This window comes from Eutrema salsugineum, unplaced genomic scaffold (assembly GCF_000478725.1).
Source record: "Eutrema salsugineum unplaced genomic scaffold, Eutsalg1_0 scaffold_9, whole genome shotgun sequence".
In the NCBI taxonomy this organism is placed as follows: Eukaryota; Viridiplantae; Streptophyta; class Magnoliopsida; order Brassicales; family Brassicaceae; genus Eutrema; species Eutrema salsugineum.
The window spans coordinates 9,021,330-9,028,637 of NW_006256342.1; positions in this window are offsets into that span (position 1 = coordinate 9,021,330).

The following is a 7,308-nucleotide window of genomic DNA, read 5'->3' on the forward strand; positions in this document are numbered from 1 at the left end:
TTTACAAATTTTAAAGTATATTAATAATATTCTATATGATTTAAATATACAGTGAAAAATCTTTGAAATGTATTGCTTGGGATAACTTGGTAAGAAAATTTGAAGAACTTTGGAGGAATCGTGATAGGTCTTCTAGGCATATTATTGTATTGCGATTTTTCTCTTTCACTAGATGGATAGATACCTAAATAGTAACTACGTCATTATTTGATATTGTCAATTAATTCCAAGTTTTACATATATATTTTTTCCATATACTAAGTATGTCTATGTAATTAGATGAATGGATAGTTGAATCAGAAAGATTCATATCTGATAGTCTCTAGGATCCTCCTACTCTAGAAGTGGAAAGAACAAAGTTGATGTATGTTTATTCCATCTTTGATATTGTATCCTATATATTAATAGTTAGAAATATATATATATATATATATGTCTAATGATCAAAAATTGTAATATTATTTCAGGCTTGCAACTTCAATTGATTTTACTCCCGTCTATGATGAATATGAAGAGCAGTCTCCGTAAAAAGATTATTGTTTCCTATTTCTTATTTTTATAGCGTTAAACTTGGAAATCTTAACTTCTATATTATTCTATGACAATATATATATATATATAAAATAATTTAATTGTATTAGTATTTATTTGTGAATCGTACTCTATTTTTTTCAACAAAAAGTAACTATGAGATTAAAATTTGGATGGTTCGTGATGTGTGTCTGTTTTAAAAAATAGAGTACATAAATTCTGGTATTATACTTTTATTAATTATTTGTAATTAATGAAAAAAAGTAATTGACGTAATTAAAGAGAAGTAGTCATTGCCAGATTTGACATTTTTCTACCATCTTCACATATTGTTTTATATATAGTTAATTAATATAAAAGTCAAATATACCTATGAATTGAATGTAACCAGTTTGGCTTGTTCGTAAGTCACTTGGTGCAATAAATATCAAATGTTACAATTTATTCTAATTTTATAAAACGACATAACCTTTCAAACCATATACTTGCTTTGCTATACATATAAATCATTCCTAAGCATTTGGAAAAAACGTCTCGCCATCTTAACTAAAAAAACCTCAAGCTTCCAGAAAACAACCACTTTCTTCAAACATGCCTTGCTATTGTACCATTGAGTATCTTTCTCCTGCAAAATCTGAGTCCATAATTCTTATAAAAGTCCTACGAGTTTGGGAACACTTCAACTACCGTAATCAACGCCAGGAATTACGTCTTATCCTCGGTGACAAAAATATAAGTTCATCTTTTCGAAGATCTTTTTTCTGTTGCATGTTATGAACATTTAAACACATCTGAAATGATTACTTGGTTCATGAATTTAAGGCTACAAAATAGAGGCATCAATAGATCATGATCTGATACGAGCATGGGCAAGGTACGAACTGAGGGACAGGCCGGAGAACTAGTCCAGACTAGAAATCGCGACCAAGTGACCGAGCTAAGCGAGGTGGAGGTTCAGGACGGGAAGCCCAACGAAGTGGACGACCCAGGCACGGATTTTGCCGAGCTCACTGGTCCAATTACACGGTCCCGAGCTAAGAAGCTATCCATGGCCATTTGGAGGTTATGCACCGAGCTGATGGCCAAGTTCACAGATGCTACACTAAGCGACCGAGCTGTAATGCTTTTAGCTTGTTCGGACGGTGTGGTCCCTTGATACTCTTTTTCCTTGCATCCGGGTTTGTCCCACTGGGTTTACCGGATGTGGTTTTAATGAGGTTAAGGACCACATCTTTTCCTTATCCGAATTAGTTAATAGTCGTTACAAGAAGCTGAAAGATCATTCGCGCGAAAGAAGTCAAACGGACATCCGAGGAAGCCGAGTGGTCATTTATCGTATTCAAAGTTTTCATTTAATTTCTTTGTCCTTTGCACTTCTTATGAGACTCTATATAAAGAGCCAGAACCCTTTGTATTTCGTATTCACCTTTTTATCAATCAAAAATCGAGATTTTCTCTTGTTCTTTCTGAGTTTTTCCTTTCTTAGGTGGTTAGCCTTGAAAGTTTCTATCTGGTTTATCGGATTCAATCCATAGGATTCGACGCAGCCTTCCTTACATCTTGTTTTCGATTTCATTCAAAGTAGTTTAGGGGCAACAGGATTTTCGAGACCAAGTCTCACGCTTGAATCGGGATCTGCAAGACCGAATGGAGTTACAGGAGTATAACGACATGGCCGAGATGTTACATAAGGCGATTCTGGTGGAGCAGCAGCTCAAACGAAAGGGTACCAACCGATTTACCCCTGGAACCAGTTCTCGACCGAGCTACCGAGACGACAAAACAACCTACCCCTCACGATCTAACAATCAACCGAGGATGGACTCAAAGCCGAACCAGAACACAGGCAAGGCCGAGGCCAGCTCGTCGAGGACACGAGATATAGAGTGTTTCAAGTGTCGGGGAAAAGGACACTACGCCAATAAGTGCCCAAACCAGCAGGCCATGCTCTTGCTTGACACCGGAGAGATCATATCCGATCACGAGGAGGAAACCGATTCCGATCTATGATGAGGAAGAGACCGAGGAGTGAGCTGTATCTGGCGAGTTACTTGTAGCTCGGCGTGTTCTAATAGCCCAAGAACGGATCAAGGAGGAAGATCAGAGGGAAAACCTGTTCCACATCCGGTGTTTGGTCCAAGGAAAGGTGTGCAGCCTGATAATCGATGGAGGGAGTTGCACCAATGTGGCTAGCAGCAGCATGGTTGACAAGTTGGGTTTAGAAACCCGTAAACACCCACACCCTTACAACTTACGGTGGCTCAACAACCAGAGGCAACTCAAGGTCACCAAGCAGGTCACCGTACCAATCACCGGTCATTTACTTCTAGGACGGCCGTGGCAATTCGACAAGAAGGTGATCCATGATGGGTTCTCAAACAAGCATTCCTTTGAGCACCAAGGCCGCAAGATTGTCCTAGCTCCCTTGTCACCACACGAAGTCTATCTCGATCAAGTTAAGCTGGAGCAGAATTCTAAGGGTAAAGGCATTGTGAGCGATCCCCAAAACATTTCACTTCAAAAAAGAGAGTCTGAGAAAAACCTAGAAAATGGCCTGTGAGGGAAATCCCGTGAGCAAAGAAACTTTTCTTGTGAGGCCTAGCGAGGTGAAATACGCCTTGGCTACGAAGCAATCCTTTGTTCTTCTCGTTTTTAAAGATGCTTTGGCTAGCCATACTAACCCTGAGCCGGTTTTACCGAGCAGAATCTCTCATGTTTTGCAGAACTTCGCTGATGTCTTTCCGGAAGACGACCTTGCCGCCCATTAGAGGCATTGAACACCAAATCGACTTCGTGCCCGAAGCCACCCTTCCTAACCGACCTGCCTACCGTACTAATCCAGTCGAAACCAAGGAGCTTCAAAGACAGGTGGATGAGCTTCTGGCCAAGGGATACATTCGCGAGAGCATGAGTCCATGTGCCGTGCCGGTCTTACTCGTGACCAAGAAGGATGGAACTTGGAGGATGTGTGTTGACTGCCAAGCCATCAACAATATAACGGTTAAGTATCGCCATCCTATCCCTAGGCTAGATAATATGTTAGATGAGCTTCATGGTGCATGTATCTTTTCTAAAGTTGATTTAAAAAGTGGCTATCACCAGATTAGGATGAAAGAAGGTGATGAATGGAAAACGGCTTTCAAAACTAAACATGGTCTTTATGAGTGGCTTGTTATGCGTTTTGGACTCACTAATGCACCTAGCACTTTTATGCGCTTGATGAATCACATTCTTAGGTCGTTTATAGGTGTTTTCGTGGTAGTTTACTTCGATGATATCTTGATCTACAGTAAAACCTTGGAAGAACATGTAATGCATTTGAGGAAAGTGTTAGATGAGCTTAGGCGAGAACGTCTCTTTGGAAACCTTAAGAAATGTTCATTTTGTACAGATAACATTGTCTTTCTAGGTTTTGTTGTGAGTTCGCAGGGAATCCAGGTCGATGAAGAAAAGATTAAGGCAATCCGAGATTGGCCGAGCCCAAAAACTGTGAGTGAAGTCCGGAGCTTCCATGGACTAGCTGGCTTCTACCGTTGCTTTGTCCAAAACTTCAGTACGATAGCCGCGCCTTTGACCGAGATCATTAAAAAGGAGGTCGGGTTCAAATGGGAGCAACCTCAGGAAGAAGCATTTCAGCTTCTGAAACACAAGCTCACCCATGCGCCCTTGCTGGTGCTACCTGACTTTCTCAAGACATTTGAGATCGAGTGCGACGCCTCAGGAGTTGGAATTGGAGCCGTGCTAATGCAAGAGAAGAAACCTGTGGCTTTTTTCAGCGAGAAGCTAGGTGGAGCAACCTTGAACTACCCAACCTACGACAAGGAATTGTACGCGTTGGTCCGAGCCCTACAAACCTGGCAACACTACCTGTGGCCCAAGGAGTTCGTCATTCATACGGACCACCAGTCGCTCAAGCATTTAAAGGGCCAACAGAAGCTTAACAAGAGGCATGCCAGATGGATGGAATTCATCGAAACCTTTCCCTATGTCATCCAGTACATGCAGGGCAAGGAGAACGTGGTGGCCGACGCATTGTCTCGTCGATACACCTTGATTACTACCTTGGACGCTAAGGTGTTGGGATTCGAGATGATAAAGGATGCCTACCTCACCGACCCAGACTTCCAGGAAGTCTACCAAGCCAGCTCGAAATTTGCCCATGGCAAATATTACCAAAGTGATGGCTATCTCTTTTATGAAAACCGCTTATGCATACCTAACACATCTCTTCGTGACTTACTTGTTAGGGAAGCACATGGAGGTGGACTAATGGGGCATTTCGGAGTGGCTAAGACCCTAAGTGTGGTGCAAGACCACTTCTTCTGGCCACACCTAAGACGCGATGTGAAGCAAATTTGTAGCCGATGCACGGTCTGCAAGATGGCCAAAACCCGAAGCCAAGGCCCAGGTATGTACACACCACTTCCCATTCCTAGTGAGCCGTGGACAGATATCTCCATGGATTTTGTGTTAGGGTTACCCCGAACTAGGAGAGGTAGATATTCGGTCTTTGTGGTCGTAGATAGGTTTTCTAAAATGGCTCATTTCATCCCATGCCATAAGACTGATGATGCATCAAATGTGGCCGACCTGTTCTTTAGGGAGATTGTCCGATTGCATGGGGTTCCTAGAACCATTGTTTCAAATCGGGACACTAAGTTCCTTAGCTATTTTTGGAAAACCCTATGGTCAAAACTTGGAACTAAACTGTGGTTTTCAACTCCTTGTCACCCTCAAACTGATGGACAAACTGAAGTAGTTAACCGAACCTTATCAGCTTTGTTACGATCTGTGATTAAAAAGAATCTTAGAACTTGGGAAGATTGCTTGCCACATGTTGAATTTGCTTATAATCATTCGGTTCATTCGACCACAATGTTTTCTCCTTTTCAACTTGTGTATGGGTTTAATTCGCTTACTCCACTTGATCTAACCCCTTTGCCTATGAGTGAAAGACTTAACTTAGATGGCAAGAAAAAGGCCGAGTTGGTCAAACAGATGCACGAGAAAGCTAAGGAAAACATTCAAAGAAAAACCGAGCAATTTCAAAGGAAAGCAAACAAAGGCAGGAGCAAAAGAACGTTCGAGCCCGGCGACCAAGTTTGGATTTATCTAAGGAAGGAACGATTTCCTGAAGAGCGAAAGTCCAAGCTGTTACCCCGAGTCGATGGACCATTCACGGTTTTAAACCGCATCAATGACAATGCCTACCAGATCGACCTCCGAGGTAAGTATACGGTCAGCTCAAGCTTTAATGTTTCTGACTTAGTTCCCTTTCTTCCAGATGGACCAGACTTGAGGACAAGTCCTTTTCAAGAGGGGGGAATGATACGAGCATGGGCAAGGTAAGAACTGAGGGACAGGCCGGAAAACTAGTCCAGACTAGAAATCGCGACCAAGTGACCGAGCTAAGCGAGGTGGAGGTTCAGGACGGGAAGCCCAACGAAGTGGACGACCCAGGCACGGATTTTGCCGAGCTCACTGGTCTAATTACACGGTCCCGAGCTAAGAAGCTATCCATGGCCATTTGGAGGTTATGCACCGAGCTGATGGCCAAGTTCACAGATGCTACACTAAGCGACCGAGCTGTAATGCTTTTAGCTTGTTCGGACAGTGTGGTCCCTTGATACTCTTTTTCCTTGCATCCGGGTTTGTCCCACTGGGTTTACCGGATGGGGTTTTAATGAGGTTAAGGACCACATCTTTTCCTTATCCAAATTAGTTAATAGTCGTTACAAGAAGCTGAAAGATCATTCGCGCGAAAGAAGTCAAACGGACATCCGAGGAAGCCGAGTGGTCATTTATCGTATTCAATGTTTTCATTTAATTTCTTTGTCCTTTGCACTTCTTATGAGACTCTATATAAAGAGCCAGAACCCTTTGTATTTCGTATTCACCTTTTTATCAATCAAAAATCGAGATTTTCTCTTGTTCTTTCTGAGTTTTTCCTTTCTTAGGTGGTTAGCCTTGAAAGTTTCTATCTGGTTTATCGGATTCAATCCATAGGATTCGACGCAGCCTTCCTTACATCTTGTTTTCGATTTCGTTCAAAGTAGTTTAGGGGCAACAGGATTTTCGAGACCAAGTCTCACGCCTGTTCATCCTTGACCCGCGAGATCATCACTTGGTGTTCCCATCACCTCGATCCGATTCTGTTTCTCGCGAGTGGGGCCTAACAACCTTCGAGGCAATCCTCATCCCTTAGCATCTCTCCGATCAAACCGATCTGGCCGAGTTTATCAACCTCTACCAAACAAGCAAGTGCAAATCCTTGGGAGGATCGTATCATGATCTTATTTCTTTGCTTGGTCCAAAGTTTAAAGAAGGAGAATGGAATTATATCAAATTCTTCAACGTTGTCAATGCGTTCGGATCTTTCAGAAATACCATCAACTACCACTTTATCATCATGAACGCCGATACTGTTGTAGACAGGACCTTTCAAGTCAATCCTAAGCATATGATAGATTTTATGCCATTTGATGCCATTATCCGAGGGAATTTCCCTACTGAGTACTCTATCGGTTTGGCTTCTCACCTTTATTCAATTAAAAAATATTATAAATATTGTGTAATGAACTTTTTCTTGGTATACTTGATCGGCGTAATCATCTATGTTGATGATGAACTAAGTACTGACATTGATGATTCCTACGAGATGATTTTTGGACCTTCTCACAAATTGGACTTTCAGATAAGGGACATGAAGTAAGATGTTTTATATTATCATCTATATATGTAAAGGCCAATAATTTGTTTTATGCTTTACATATGTAT